Source organism: Lactuca serriola, chromosome 7 (assembly GCF_051521515.1).
Source record: "Lactuca serriola cultivar US96UC23 chromosome 7, Lser_US96UC23_V15, whole genome shotgun sequence".
Taxonomy (NCBI): Eukaryota; Viridiplantae; Streptophyta; class Magnoliopsida; order Asterales; family Asteraceae; genus Lactuca; species Lactuca serriola.
This window is the reverse complement of record NC_136414.1, coordinates 173,207,078-173,225,034: the sequence shown is the minus strand read 5'-3', so window position 1 is coordinate 173,225,034 and position 17,957 is coordinate 173,207,078.

The following is a 17,957-nucleotide window of genomic DNA, read 5'->3' as shown; positions in this document are numbered from 1 at the left end:
TGACATCCAAAAACAATAATTTGTTGTTGCTTACGTCATTCATGACTGAAGGTAGATTACGGTAGGGACCGACGAGGAAGTTCCACGTAGGAAATGGATGTGGGTCCCGAATAAGATTATGCGGCAGAGGTTCAGCATAGTAAGATTTTGTCTTATCCGGTATTTATCTAAAGTAGTGGTGTTCTACACTTAACTTGCATTAAATCATGATCGTTGGTTTCATCTCCCTGATTGTTCCTGGAACTGCCACGCGTTGCACATGCAATACACCTTTTTTTTAGCGGTTGCGTCCACTCCGTCTTATCATGCACCCCCACTCCATTCCCTATTTCAAACAAAATTGCATAACTATATCACTATTGTTGATTTGTTATAACTAATAGCCTTCCACCTACTTACAATTTAAAAAAAAGTGTTAAATATTTATTTTAAAATAACTAACAATATTATTCTTTATAAAGAAATTAAAATCATAAAAACTATTATATTTTGATTATATTTATAGTGTAAAAATCACAAAAAGTGCTTGATATATATATATATATATATATATATATATATATATATATATATATATATACTAGCCGTGTACCCGCGCAAAGCGGCAGGCGGCGAATAATTTGATCTCTTTAGAGTTAAAACCATTTTGCGTTCACTTCGAGAAATAAATATTAAATGACATCTATTTTTCAAGAGCATTACCATACCATATTAAGGGGGTGTTTGACTAAGTTTTTTTTAAAACAACTTATTAGGTTCCACATCACTATAAGTTAAAAAAGTGTTTGGATTAAAATAACTTATTCCGGTGGGGAGCCTTTAATACGTCATTTTTTCATAAGTTACCCTACACTTATTAATTTATAAGCTAATAAACTAATAAGCAATAAGCTTTTTTTGCCAAACACACCCTAAATGGTTATTACTTCCATTTATACATACCCAAACCACTTGTACTGTTTATCGCCCTCTTTTTTTTTTTTTTTTTTTTTTATCGTTTTCCTTAATTTCTTTATTAATTTAATGTCCTACTAAGTAAAATGCTAAAATATATAAATAATAGTTTATAAAAATAAACCTTTAGAATATCAGGTATTGTGATTCAAAAGTCGATAAATAGGCCTTTGAGAAGGCCAAAATACTCAAGTGTCAACTTGTTCATTGTAATTTTAAACCAAGTTTGGTCACAAATTAAAACATTTTCAACGATGGTATGTAATTCAAGGATTCATATTGATTTAGGTTCTCGAAACCTTAAAATATTGAACAAAATCTATATAAAACCTTATATAAGGACAATAATCACCGTAATCAGGAAGTCAATGTGATGAAACTTGATATTATAAGGACCAATGATGAAAAAGGTTTCATTTTTAGACTAAACAAGATGAAAAATATACAAACTACCTTAATCATGTCAAATCTTGTGTTTAACCGTTCTTTATTGCAAAAATAAGATACCAAAATATATAAACTAATGATAATACAATGCTCTAACTGGCCCTCTTGGTTGAGTTCTTTGAACCTGCAAAACCAACACATTAAAGAAACATAGTAAAAACATTTTTAGGAACAAACCTGATATAATAAAGCCTTCATCCCATATATTTATAAAATAAAAATACAAAAAGTTAAAAATGATGAAATCAATTACAAGAAATGATTAAAATAAAAACCTGTTAAAAAAGAGTCATCTGCTTGAGGGATATTTGAATCAACATGTATTTTCTGATGGTTTCAAATTTTGAATTATCCGAAATTCAGGGAAGGAGATAGAATTTGTTGAAAAATATAAGGATTCAAAACACATGTTAAAATTTAATATTATTTTATTGATGACTAATTGTACTATTAGCTTAATAATTTGAACGTCTTAAAAAAATAATATTATTATATTCAATCTATTTTTAAAAATAGTGAGATTTCTTTTATAAGATAGTAAATATATATATATATATATATATATATATATATATATATATATATATATATATATATATATATATATATATATTAACGTGCTACAATATATTAAAATGGCGATAGTATATTTTCATATCAAGCTTTAGTAGGTTTATTCGAATATTAATGTTAATTTTTTTTATTAAAACCATTAAATTTCGATAAAATTTTATAGTGTGAAAATATTTTAAACTTATATATGTTTTAGCGACAAAACTAAATGTAGTGATTACACCATAAAAATAACTAAAATGTAACAGCTTTAGGTAATCGAATAATATTTATATGTGGTATTTAATTAATAATATTGCTTTATTTATTAATATTTAGATTATCTCTCTTTCAATTTAAGAGATATGTAGCCATGTAGGGCACAGAAACAGCTTAAGTACATTTGTTTTGAATAGATATATTTTTGTGATTAAAAATAAAATTCTCAGATACATGTTTGTGTGTTTAACGGGGTCACACCGTAAAGATTGTGGTGTCGGTTGCACAGTAGTATAACCCGAACATCTGAAGACAAGTATCTGGCTGACGTGTCATTAAATATTTGGATTTTGGAAGTGGGAAATATTTAAGAGTTCATCCACATGGATAAGATGTGATATTAAACTAAAATATAAATTTTAATCTTACAAAAAACAAAAGGTATGCTTGTCCATTTATGTTCCGAAAATAATTCTCTAATAATCAATTAAAAAATATTCAATTTTGTTTTTAAAAATACGAAATATTCGTTTTTAATTGATATGTTTTATTTGATAACTAAGTATGAATACGTTATTTATGATATTAATTGCAATATATATATATATATATATATATATATATATATATATATATATATATATATAATACTCTTTTTTTAGCGATCGGTGCTAAGCACACATATAAAAAAAAATAGGTCACACTTTGAACTTTATAAAAAAATATAATTTTTTTAAAAAAACATGACGATGCGTGTTAGGCCATAAGGTCTATCACCATAGCTGAGTCAGTGAGATGATATAACCGTGTGTTAGTTCAATGAATATTGCATCGTTTGGTATGTGGTATTGTCGTGAAGCCCCCGTCGAAGACCATTGCCCCGTGTTTTTTTTTTCTTTTTCTTTTTCATATTTTTTTTCTCCAACTACTAGCTTAACAATTAGTTTATTCTTCTTAATTTTTTTTACCATTGTGTATATTACATCTTTTACTCTTCATTTCATATAACTTTCTACCATTTTTTTAACATTATTGAAACATTCATTTATCAAAATGAATCAAAACGACATTTCCACCAATCTCACTCGAACATCCGGTCGAAACAAGTCACATGGAAACGGTTCAACAACACCAATTTGGAATGTTTTTTCATTCGATCAGTTGGTTTACCGACCACAAATAGATGCTTCTATTTATCACCTCCCCCCACTCTAACCCCAACAATTTGACTATTTCACAATTTCCCCCCTCCCAGAATACGTTTCGGTAAACAAACCCCCGTCTGAGCCGAAAATCAAGTTTGTTTGGGAAGCAAAATTGTTACAACGTGATTCTCCGAGTATGTTGTAGTTGGTTAATGATGACCTTATCTAATGAGCATTCTAGAGTACACACTGCAAACGAGAGACGAAAACTAGGTTAGAAAGCCATATCGAACTATGGACCTAAATATTGATCTCTGATGCCTAAGTCATATGTTGATTTGAAGCTGATAATTTTTTTTGTCCCTTGAAAGGATATATTACTTACGTGATGCGTGCTTGGTCCCTTTTTATACATGCAAGTCATTTCAGGTCATTGCCTTTCTAATTGAGTGTTCCTTGTGTCCAATGGTTGCAAGGGTAGAACCCTTCAATATATTAATATTGTTTTTTCCATGTTTCTCGAGACGATGCTTAAGGATTTGTACGAAAGATTTCTTTGTTATAGTTTATTGCTATTTGACGTGATCGGTTGGTCTTTACTGTTGTTGACTGTTGACCCACGTATGTTTTTAGGTCTTATTGATATTGTCCAACTTGTTCCTTGTCTTGCCGGCCCGCCCTCATGTGTGGGCCAATCCCTATACACCATTAAGCCCCTCATCCTAATTGTTAAAGGTGGTTGCCAAACGGTTTTTAATAATTGTGCTTAAATAAGTATTAAAGTATCTGGGCAATGAAGCGTTTGGTGAGTATGACATGTACTATGCCGCTCGTGTGGCCGCCTACTTCCTTGATTTTTCAATAGTTTCTTTTCCCACCGTCTACTCCTTATAAATGTCTATCACATCAGATGGTATTCTCCCCATTATCTTTTGTGTTCTTTCTCACTTGATTTTCTTCAAAGCAGAAATCACAATGTCTCTATTTATAATACCCACCCTTAAATTGACCGTCACTCACGAACATTTGGACCAGATTGCCATGAAATATCATCATGTTGAAGAAGATGGCGTCGTTATTCCTGGTGTGAATGCAATCATTGACCGTCCTCCATCTGGTAAGATTGATTTCTATCTATATTACTTCGAAGTTGGTTTACGCGTTCCTCCTTCCACTTTCTTTGGTCAGATTATTGAGACTTATAAGATCCATACTAGCCAACTGAAACCTAAATCGATCTCCAAGATTATTTGCTTTGATTTGTTATGCCACACCTCCTTGGTTGTTCCCATGATTGATTTGTTCGAATATTTCTTTCGGATCTGTAGTAGTGGTGATTGGTTTTATTTCCGTTCTAGGGGACAGAGTTTTATTGAGGGTTTTCCATAATCGATAAAATGGTGAAAAAATGAATTTATTTGGTTGAATTTGTCTCACTTTACATATCACAATGTATTTCATTTTCCTGGCACTATTAATGATTAGAAACTGGATAGGACTTCAGATTTAGTGCAAGATATAGACAAGATTTCCCACTTGAATGTGTCGATGAAGAAGTTTCTAAAGGCTGTATTGGGGCAAGTTGGTATAAGCCCACATTAGATACGTATGGGTGTGACTCCTTCATTGTATGTTCGGGGGCTAGATATTCGTTTTCATTTTTTTCTATTTTTTCTATTTTGCTTGCTCTTTATATATATATATATATATATATATATATATATATATATATATATATATATATGCTTATGGTTTGTCTGAATAAATTGATAATGTCCTAGATGGGAGTCGTTTGTCGTTCCTATTGTCAGATTTTTGTTGATGGTAGGATCTTTGCACGAGACTTAGGCTCTGATGATTTTGAACTGCCTTTGATTGATGATATCTTGAAAGATGATGATGAAGATGAAGGTAACAACACCGATGATGAAGAGGAGAACGAGGAAGAGTCTGAGTCTTCCATTCACATTTATGATTCGTATGATACTAATGATGTTGCTCACGAGTGAACTCCTAATGTTTTTTTTCTCATGTTGTGTTGAACGATGATGATCGCAATCCTCCCGCACCAACATCCGGTGTTGGTGCGGGAGCAGGTGGTGTTTCTCATGTTGTGTTGAGCTCTGAATGGATAGAAGACTTCGTTGTCTATAGCGATGCGTCGAATCAAGGGCTCGGATGTGTTCTGATGCAGCGAGGTAAGGTCATCGCCTATGCCTCGAGACAACTGAAGATACATGAGGTCAACTACACGACCCACGATCTTGAACTGGGAACAGTTGTGTTTGCTCTGAAGATCTGGAGACACTACCTGTATGGTACGAAAAGCACTATCTTTACAGACCACAAAAGCCTACAACACATATTTGACTAGAAGGATCTCAACATGAGACAACGACGGTTGGTCGAGTTACTCAGTGATTACGAATGCGAAATTTGTTATCATCCGGGTAAAGCTAATGTAGTAGCTGACACCCTCAGTCGGAAAGAATATTCTGGTCGTAGAGTCAAATCATTGACTATGACTATCCATTCACACTTGTCCACACAAATAAAGGCGGCTCAGCTCGACGCTTTGAAACCTGAAAATGTGGCGGGTGAATCCCTGAGAGGGATGGATAAGAACTTGGAGGTTAAGGGTGGCGGAGCTTATTATTTCATGGATCAGATCTGGACCCCGAAACTCGGTGGTTTCAGAGACTTGGTCATGAACGAAGCGCACAACAGTCGTTATTCCGTGCACCTGGGTTCAGATAAGATGTATCTGGATCTTAAAAAGTTATACTGGTGGCCTAACATGAAAGCAGAAATTGCTACCTTCGTGAGTAAATACCTTACTTGCGCCAAGGTCAAGGTCGAATACCAGAAACCCTTCGGTCTACTACAACAGCCTGAGATACTGAAATGGAAGTGGGAGCGGATCACTATGGATTTCATAACCAAGTTGCCCAAGACAACGGGTGATCTTGATACCATATGGGTCATCGTCGACAGATTGACCAAGTCTGCACACTTCCTGCCTATCAAGGAAACAGACAAGATGGAAAAACTTACAAGAACTTACATTAGAGAGATTGTATGACTGCACGGTGTTCCCTTATCCATTATCTCAGACAGAGATAGTAGATTCACTTCGAGGTTCTGGCAGTCGTTACAAAGTTCCTTAGGAACTAGGCTGGACATGAGTACAGCCTACCATCCACAGACTGACGGACAAAGTAAGAGAACTATCCAAACCTTGGAAGATATGTTGCGAGCCTGTGTGATCGACTTTGGCAAAGCATGGGATACTCATTTACCCCTGGTTGAATATTCCTACAACAAAAGTTATCACACGAGCATAAAGGCTGCTCCATTCGAGGCGCTCTATGGCCGAAAGTGCAGATCCCCTCTGTGCTGGGCTGAGGTGGGTGATACCCAGTTAGCTAAAGGATGAGTTCCTGACAGCACTCTCACAGGTCCGGAGATCATATGGGAAACGACAGCTAAGATCGTTCAGATTCATGAACGATTGAAATCCTCTAGAGACCGACAGAAAAGCTACGCTGATAAGCGAAGGAAACCATTGGAATTCCAGGTGGGAGACCGCGTTCTATTGAAGGTCTCACCTTGGAAGGGATTGATACGCTTCAGAAAGATTGGAAAGCTAAATCCAAGGTACATTGGGCATTTCGATATTCTTGCTAGAATCGGCCCAGTAGCTTACAAACTTAACTTACCACGCGAACTCAGTAACGTACATTCTACCTTCCACGTCTCAAACTTGAAAAAATGTATGTCCGACGAGACTCTTGTTATCCCACTCGATGAGATCGAGATCAACGAGAGCCTCAACTTCGTGGAAGAACCAGTAGAGATCATGGACCGGGAGGTCAAGCAAACGAAGCAAAGCCGTATCCCGATAGTGAAGGTTCGCTGGAATGCCAAACGAGGACCTGAATTCACTTGGGAGCGAGAGGATCAGATGAAACTGAAATATCCTCTTCTTTTTACTTAGTTATTTGTAACTACTTATTTGCTTAAACTCTAATTTCGGGACGAAATTCCTTCTAACGGGGGGATGCTGTGACAACCCGAAATTTCTATTCTGTACAACATTTCAATTCAATAGAAGTCAGAACAAATTCTACTAACTTTCAAGCTTTTTGGATTAAGTTTGAGTCTTTTTAAGTTAGTACTTCGGGAGATTTTAGGAGAGAGGATGCCCTAGGGTTTATTGTACAACAATAGAGTTCCAAAAACTTCAAGAGTTTGGAGTTTACGGCCCAAATGGTATTTGGACCGTAAACCCTAGTGACTATATATATGGCACTTAGCCATTTTTCACACCTTTTCACCATTTCAAAGTTAGAACTCACATCGTCTCAAGTAGCATCCGACTTTTCCTCCTAGATCTTCAACTTGTAAGTGTTTCTAGCCTTATTAAGTTGATATATTACTTAATCTAGTGATCTAACACACTTTCATCCGTGAAATCATTCCAAAAGGTCAGATCTTCAAGTTTCACCAAGAACACCAAGAACACACACTAGTGTTCTTGGACTTTTAGCACCTTTTCAAGCCTCTATCTTGTAAGTACTTCTATCCTAGAGTATCTTAAGGCTTGTTACACTTCCATATATCAGGAAATCATCCAAGAAACACCAAGAACAAGGTGTTTACGGTTCAAGATGTTCTCGAACCGTAAACCCTATAAAGGGTGCCAAAGTGTACCCCAGTCCCTCCTAAGCCTTGGAAACATGCATAGATCCATTCCTTGATGAGTTAAGGGCTTGAAAACATCAAAAGACCATAAACCATAGGGGTTTACGACTGTAAACCCAAAGGAAAATGGTCCAAGGACCGTAAACTCCATTTAGGAGTGAAATGGTGCCCTAATCCCTTCCAAAGGCTTGTACTTCAAGTGGACATGATTCTAAGGACTTGTAGAGCTTCAAAACAACTCATGGTCAAAGGAGAATGATTTTACGACCGTAAACTCAACGAGTGATGGTCACAAAACCGTAAACTCATATTAGGGGTTTCCCTTGAACCCTAAACTCAATAGCAATGTCCTACAACACTTAGATCCAATCCTTGGGACTTATAACACTTATATAAGGTGTTTAGCATGTCCTAGGATGTCTTAAATTTATTGATAAGTTGTTTAAAAACTAATTGGATACATATATGTGGTATCATTTGTTAACTAGGATCCTTGTGTGTGTTTAAGACTTCACTTGACACCTAGCAATCCCGTTTCATCAGTTCATCCATACCACTCACTACAGGTGAGTTCATACCCCTTAAATCGACCTTTTAAATGTTTTTAAATGCTTTTATGGGGGGGGGGGGGAATACAAGTTGAACAATTATAGTTATTATATCAATCACATGTGATTAATAACTACCAAACAAGTGGTTTTCATACTTTTCAAACTGTGTTATCAAACTGTTTTGCTTCAAACTATTTTACAAACTCTTTTGTTTATCAAATACTTTTACTTAAACTCTTTTTATACTTTTATATTGTCAAATGCATGACTATGTATGTATAGTTATATAAGAAATGTTTAAAGGACTTTGGAAGGCTAGCTCGATTTACCTCCTTTTCCTTGTTTGGATGTGGCTTTAGGGCATCGGTTAGTCGTCTGAAGGTCGTATAAATATTAGTTATATATTATGTATACATATATAGAAATAAAAGTGTTATCAGTCAATTCAATACCCTTGGGTAGCAAGGGTATACATTCATACGTACAAGTCATATTACTAGTAAACTACGATAGGCGTAGTTTAGGAAGTTACTAATACTATTACTAGAACAAAGAATCATACAAAGAGTCAGTTCATTCATGAGTCAATACTTGCTAGATAGAGAGAGAACATACAATACAGCTAGTACACACAGTACATTTCAATATTTGCTAGATAGAGAGAGAACACACACTACAGCTAGTACACGCAGAACATTACAATACATATAGGCTACACAGAGAAAGAACACACAATACAACTAGCACATACATTACATATACATTCATGCAGTTATGTGAGCCACTAAACGGGGCATGGCACTACCTTCCATGACCGTTTTTGTATCCAGAATCTCCTTAATTGGGGAGCGTATGAGTTTGCGTATAGAGCTATACTGGATTGACTATCCTACACCTTGCTGCTCGCTACAGTGGGACTTGCAAGTCTACGGGTGCCAAATGTGATTTCTTACGACGTCTTACATTGTCGTTTTACTAGAGTCGGTAGCAGGATATAGGCCGATCACATGTTACTTTAAATTACAATTGGTTTAAGGTAGTTAGTACAAAAGTAGTTACTTATTACAATACTATAGTACTATAATATTCTCCCATTACATTCACTTCGTGAACATTCACACGATGCACGGTAATGTAAAAACTATATTTTTGGTTAATGATAGCCGGACTTGGGAAAATACACACTCTTACAAGAGACACACACATATACTAGATGCCTTGGTAGAAGGGTACTTTTAGTAGGAAACATAGGGTTTTCTAGGAGAGTAGGGGTGTCATAAAAAACCAAAACCGAATAACCAAACCGAACCAAATGAATTTTGGTTCATTTGGTTCGGGTTATTTGGTTTTCGGTTAATTTGGTTTGGTTAACCGAATAAGGATACCCTATTCGGTTTGGTTTTTGGTTAAATTTTTATTATTTTGGTTAAACCGAAAAAACCGAATATATATATATATATATATATATATATATATATATATATATATATATATATATATAAATCAACATTTTATATATAAAAATTTATTGATTAGTTACTAAGATTTCCATGTCTTTTTTGTTAGTAACCAATATAAAGTTATAATTGTTTTACATTTTGTATTAAAAAGCAAAAACAAATTAACCAAATAACCTTTAGTCATTTCTTTCATTTTCATATACAGTTAAACTTATATTAACCTATCACTACAACTTGAATATGAGATGTTATATATTAATGTAGTTTCTTTGTTTGGTAATAGTTTAGTAAGCTTTTTTCTTTTAGTTTAATATTTATTCTTACGTGTTGAATTTTATTCGGTTTAACCGTTAAACTGAACCGAATAAACCATAACCGAATAAACCGAAACCGATTAAACCGAACCTTATTTGGTTTGGTTATGGTTAAATTTAAAATGTAAAAAAACCGAAATAACCGAACCGTTTTAACCGAAAACCAAAAAACCAAACCAAATAACACCCCTATAGGAGAGTTCAAAACATCTTACAAATACTTTCATACAAATATAGACACTAATATACTTATGATCTCACCAGCTTTAAAGATGATACTCTCTTTCAAAATAACTTGTATTCTCAGGTCACCAGTGTCACACCCCGCTATAGCGGAAACGCAAGATATGACAGCGATAACGGTTTCATTGCAAAAGATAAAGATACATCACCATAGCAGTATTTAAAAGTTTACAACCCATAGTTTAAAAAGAAACAAAGTACAAGTTTTTCCAAAACAACATTGTTCAAAATATAGCTTCATAATAGCCTCAACACGATGCAACATGCTCTATGATGATGAATCTTTACATCCACTTACTAATTATTTCCTGAAAAAGCATGTAAAATGAGCGTCAACTATGAAAATAGTTGGTGAGTTCACCAGTTTATAAAATCGAGCTTGAAATAAGGCTTTTTGTAAATACAAGTACATTGCTTTAATGATAAACAAAGTTGATTGCTATTAATGAATACAAGTTTATTGCTATAACGAGAAACGAGTTTGTATGTATATGAGCAAACAATGAGTCTCAACCAAACCTATAATTGAAGCCCTATCCAGATCTATGCTTATCGTTCCATAGATGAATATGGTATCATGCACTCCGGCAATAGGGCGAGTGAGGAGTTGTCAATTCCTAATAACGCTATCCATAATGACCATTGGCTCAAAGAGTTAATAGTTAGAGATAAGGGAAGGGCCTTAGTACGATAAGTTCTCATGTTCCGTGTTGCATAGACATACATAAAGAAACATAGCAATACAATAGCAACCATGTTTGATAATAACCAATTTAAATACAACATGCAAATTATAGTTTTTCTGGACATGCTTTTCCACCCCAAAACATAAAAACTGAAAATAGGAGAGTGCGTGAATACTCACAATGTTTCGAGTAGGTACAAGTGGTACTTCGGAATGCACCAACGTCTTACTACCGGGATCCTACGACATCAAACACACACTAGTGAGTTTCCATGTCGAAATCTAATGCTAATATACTAAATTCTACATATAGTAAAATGCCAATTTATGTTTTAGTATTTGATTTTATATTAATTGGTTACACTTTTTCTAAAATAACGAAATTCTACAAGTCGTGCGATTAATTACAACTTTGGAATATAAATTTTCCAAATTTTAAGTCTTTATAACAACATAAATTCACGAAAAATAGCATTCAAAGGATAAAAGTTCTCAAACTTTTTATTTATCTGATATTACACAATACTAAGCTGGGAAAGATATAAAAATGGATTTCCAAGCTGTTTAATTATATTTTATGATTTTTGAGCATTTATTCCAATAAAAATTGAAATAAATATAAAACAGTTTCCAAAATTACCCAAACTTTTTATTTAACTGTTATTGTACATAAATATGCTGGGAAAAATATAAAAGATATTTTTCAGTGGGTATTTCTATTTTTCCTTGTTTTATTCCTTTAAATAATCATTAATTGAAGAAATAATATTAAACAGTTAAAATAAATTACCAAAATTTTTTGTAACATCATTTACAGTATAAATAACCTGGGAAAAATATCAAAAGTGGTTTTCATAATGTATAATCTGGTTTTGGGTATTTATGTGTATTTAAGTGTATTTAAGTGTAATTAACTTTAGAAAATAAGAGAAAAATAGTTTACAGTAGAGAAAAATCCTCAAAATTTTTATGTGGCCTACTACTATATAATATGATGTTCTGGTAAATGTTCATGAATTTTGGATAATCATAACTATTTTTCCCATTTTAAAACCATTATAATTACCAAAAATCGGGAAAAATAGCAAGGCATGATGAAAAATGTTGAAATTATTTTTTTCTGAGTCACTCATCACCGGTAAGGTATGCGAAAATTGTTAGATAAAATTTTCACACTCTCTAAAGTGGTTTTGTGATTTATTATATCTTAACAAAAAGAAAATCGAAAATCATACCAAACAGCAACAAAAATTGATGAAATTTAGTGAGGGGTCATTATTCACCATAAGGGTTATCCATGAATTTATTCCGGATTTTTAGACCTCTGGAAGTATTTTATGTGATTTATGCCCTTGGTTTCTAGCAATAATTTTAATAAATCAAAGAAATAATAAAAGCTCTTGGTATTTTACAGATTATCACATGCATGTGAGGGATTTCAAAAGGAAAAATGTTCAAAATTTATTCAGAAGGGAAATAGGGGTAATGAACCCAAACAAGTTAAGAGATGTTGCATACAATGGTGCATGAGATGTAAATGTGGCTGAAGTTCATGAATTTGTGTAGCCCATTCAGTGAGGTTTTAAGCCACGAAATTTCAGCCATCATTCACTGGATATGTTAAGTTTCTAAAGTATGTTTCCTCAGATTTATGGTTGGGTTTAAGGCCATTGATCATGCAAGGCAAAAATGGTGATCACAGAAAAAGAGCTGTTTGCGCAACTATTTTGTAAAAATTGCCAAAAATCGGATATTTAATATTTTATAGTGAGACCAGTTGGGTTTGAAAGTTAACTCATGGAGCTATCCAATACAAAAAGAATATCATGATTTGGTTTAGTAATGACCGAGTTATGGTCGTTCAAAGTTGAACAAAGTAATCTGGCAGATTGCATGTTTGCTTTGAGTGCATTCTTAGGATATTTTGACAAGAACATCATGCATGCCTTTGTTAAGGTCCGATTTCTAGCACATGCATGGAGTGAATGAGCATCCAAGATGTACTAGAAATGGTTTAAATGCTTTTGATCATGTAAGAACACAAAAGAAATGGAGAAGAAGATGTAATACTTGGTTTTGAAGTCACATGAACATATGTGCATCATTTTCACTCCTTGCATGGGTTTGATCCCGGATTTTCACCATTTCAAACACATGCATTGTGTTATGGTGAGAATCTACAAACCACAAGGGAAAAATAAGGATTTCTAGCCATGGAAAGGCATAGAATCCGAAAAGTAGAGAAAACTATGAAGAAGAGGAAGTAAGAATCATGAAACTATGAGAGAAGATGTTGTTTACCTTGGTTTTGACTTTGAGAGAAGTAAGAACACTTCAAGGTCTCCTAAATCTCGAAATTATGGCAGAGGAAGGGAGGATTTCGTGGGTTAGAGAGAGAAAGGAAGAGATTTTGTGTGAGAGGAGAGTGGAGTGTAAGAGAGTGAAAAGAGAAGAGGAAGTGTGAGGGAATAAGCTTAATGATTGTGTTTTGGGAAGAGAGAGTGCATGGGGAGGGGAGAATGGCCGGCTCTTGCATGCCTTAAGCCTCCTCTCTCCTAATTTTCAAATTTTATAAAATTCCCTCTATTTTCTTTATAAAAACCCTAATTTTATAAAAGTGTTTATTAAGCAAATTTGATTTATTTAAAAATCTTGTTTTTAACTAATAAATTATGATTAATACTTGATAATTTAATTTCTATTTCATTGATTATAATTCATAATTTGATTAATAAAAAAATTTGATATTAGAAAGTTTATAGCCAAATTTTATAAAGTTTTTAAGCTTTATAATTTACAAGTTTGGATTTTTAGCTCTTTTAGGGTTTTGGAATATTGTTTGATATTCATCATCATAATGAAGTATAATTAGAATATTTTAATTTAATTTTAGGGTTTTATACCCTTTTTCAATTATAACTAAGCTTGAAAGTTTCATTCAAATTATCGCATTGGCATTTCCTATTGTAGTTAAGCAACTTACTAGAATTGTAAGTGTCAAGTATATTAGTCCTAGATCTTAGTTGGATCCTAGTTTATGCAAGATTTTGACCTAATCTATACTACTAGTCCATGGCATGTTGTGCATGAATGGTTTTTATAAAGATGCATGAGTCCAAGAATGACCTGAATTTGACAGTTGTCACAACCAGTAGACAGGTACAGGTGCCAGGTTTGAGAAGATGGAAATCGTTCAAGACACATCTTTTATTTTGATATATATATTTTTGGTGTCTATATAATTTGACAGAACACACTTATATGAAATTATATTATTAATTCAATGGATGATGTTGTTGCTTGTTTACTACTTTGCATTGTTGTGATACTGAACATGACGTCCTCCGCCCCAGAACGTTTCCGCCGTTCATGGTTTTGGGGTGTGACAAGAGTTTCCTTAGGGTTTCTATACATTTTTGGGTGCCTCTCCTCTTCTCCTTCTTCATTCTCTTGCTCTTGGTGTTTGTGAGCCATTAGAGGAGTGACACTTGTGACTCTAAGCTTTCTGAAGCCATTACAAGGAGGATTTGAGATTGTTATTGCTACATAACAATCAAGACAAGACCTAAACCCTATTCTTATGTTAATATCGATCATCACATGCTAGATCTAGGGTTTAAAGTCTTAGATGAATGCATGTACAATAGAAAAACCTAGATCCAAGCATTAGGGTTTGCATGAGCACATAGGATGTTCTTATGGCCAAAACCCATCAGTGGTATCAAAGCCTTGATTGGTTTCTACTGTATTGATGCATCGTATATTCATTCTTGCTGTAAAATCGATTTTTGGGCTCTCTGTCTGATGAACTCGACGAGTTCCATGAGGAACTCGACGAGTTGCATGAACTCGACGAGTTCCCATGTGAACTCGACGAGTTTTGCTGTCAGACAGAGAGATCTTCGGGATTTCTTGCTGTTTTGCTTAAGGATAATTACCGAAATCGTTTTTGACTGATAAAATCTGAATTTTATTACTGTTATATGATATCCTTTCCAAATCAAATGATAATTTCAAATTAATCAAATGTTTACTTCCTTATATGATAAATGTTAATTTTTTGTATTATTTGATCATTATCTTGCATGAAATTAAATTAGGTCATAATTAGATAATCACCAATTAATTGTTTAATTGCCTTATTTGTAATTTGATCTAATAGTTTTGAAATGTTTCAAAACTTGCCCTCAAGTTTTGGAATTTAAACTTTTGATTAAAAAGTTTAATTTTTGAAATATTTAAATTCTAAATCCGAATGTTTTGAAAAGTTTCAAAATTTGTCCTCAAGTTTTGGAATTTAAATTTTGATTAAAAGTTTTAAAATGTTAAATTCTAAAACCTTAATTTTGAAAAAGTTCAAATTGCACCCTTATAGTTTTATTAAATTAATTAAGTGTATAATTAAAAGAAAGTTAATAAATCCATAGTGATATGGTTTATATTTAATTAAATTAAAAGTGTAATTTATTAAATTCGACCACCTAGTATTTTAAAAGTGTAAAATACACCCTTATACTATATATAACATTAAAGGTCTAATATTATATATGTACAACTTAAATTGGTAGTCTTACCGTTAGTAGGCCTCATTCACAAAGCCGATCTATAAGGGGGGGGGGGGGGGGGGTATAAGGTTTTGTCCTATAAAATGGTCGTTTAATGAGTGTCCACTCTCACCCACCGCTTCCTTGATTGGCGGAGGGTCGTTAGCTGAACGGGTAGGATAGGGCAAACCCTTTCCATTAAAAGTATAATGAAGTATAAAGTAACTAAATATTTTTTACAAAATTCCCAATCTTAGTTAGTTTAGGCAAAAGTGAATTTGATGGAATCCCATGAAATTACACTTTGTACCCTTACGAAGACGTTAGTGGAGCGTGTGTGGTTAACCGGCACACTAAATGGTTCTAAGCAAAGGTAAAAAAGGGTGACTCAATGTTTGTTATAGTTGATGGTTTTTTTTGGCTATAAGAACATCCTATATGCTCATACAAACCCTAATGCTTGGATCTAGGTTTCTCTATTGTACATGCAAGTTATCCAAGACTATAAACCCTAATTCTAGCATACAAATAATCATATTAACATAAGAATGGGTTTAAATTATTACCTTGATTGTTATATAGCAATAACAATCCCAAGTCCTTCTTGTATTGACTTTAGAAAGCTTAGAGTCACAAATGTCACTCCTCTAATGGTTCAGAAACACCAAGAGCAAGAAGATGAGAAGGAGAGAGGATGGAGGCTGCCCAAAACGTGTTCTAGCCCTAGAAGAGAAGTTCCCCACGTTTTTGAGCCTTAAGGGTTTTATATATAGTGAGGCTATTAGGGTTATCTAACAAGGAAACCCTAATTTGGATGCTTAAGCCCTAAGAAACCCATGGATCCCTTTCCTTAAGGCCTTGGACGATTTTTTATGGGTTTCCCCATAGAATTCGTCCACTCCTTAATATAAGGCAATCCATGGTCCAAATTGCAATTATCTTATAATTACAATTCCAATCCCTTAAGTTTAATTAATATCTTTTAGTCACAAAACTAATTACCAATTAATTATTGACTAATATTAATTAAAAAATATGATTTCTTCTTTAATATATTATTCTCATAATATATTAATAAATCATATTTAATCATTTCTCTCCATAATTCATCCCATCAAGTTGCTTTGGTGAAGGCAACCCAAAAGGACCATGCACCATCGGGTCAAGTACATACCAAAATAGTTATGGACTTAGACACTAATCCAACAATCTCCCACTTGGATAAGTCTAATAACTATTATGCGTATGACTTCTGATCCTGATCTGTAATCGTAGCTTTCCAAAGCCGCTGTCAACTCTGATCCTATCAGATACGCGTGTCCTTTAGATAAGGGATCATATATTCCTCCATTCTAGATATCGTATGAGACATGATTTCAAATCATTCTCTTTGTACTATTTCTCGACCTCTGATTTATGACGACTGACTAATTGAACAAATAAAATTAGCCCTAGCCCGGCCGAGCATTTACGTTTGTCATCACTAAATCATCGAGGGGCCCAAAGATATCGCTTTTATCCTACTTTGGATAAAAGGAACAGATAAACTTTGATTCAATGCTCGCTTGCACTTACTCATCGAATCACACACAACAATATGTTTTATAACAACAAGTTATTGGTGCGTTTACATATTATCAATGTGCAACCGATTTGCAAGATACAACTCACACATCTTGTATGAAATTATATTATTAATGCAATGGATGATGTTGTTGCTTGTTTACTACTTTGCATTGTTGTGATACTGAACATGACGTCCTCCGCCCCAGAACGTTTCCGCCGTTCATGGTTTTGGGGTGTGACAAGAGTTTCCTTAGGGTTTCTATACATTTTTGGGTGCCTATCCTCTTCTCTTTCTTCATTCTCTTGCTCTTGGTGTTTGTGAGCCATTAGAGGAGTGACACTTGTGACTCTAAGCTTTCTGAAGCCATTACAAGGAGGATTTGAGATTGTTATTGCTACATAACAATCAATACAAGATCTAAACCATATTCTTATGTTAATATCGATTATCACATGCTAGATCTAGGGTTTAAAGTCTTAGATGAATGCATGTACAATAGAAAAACCTAGATCCAAGCATTAGGGTTTGCATGAGCACATAGGATGTTCTTATGGCCAAAACCCATCAGTGGT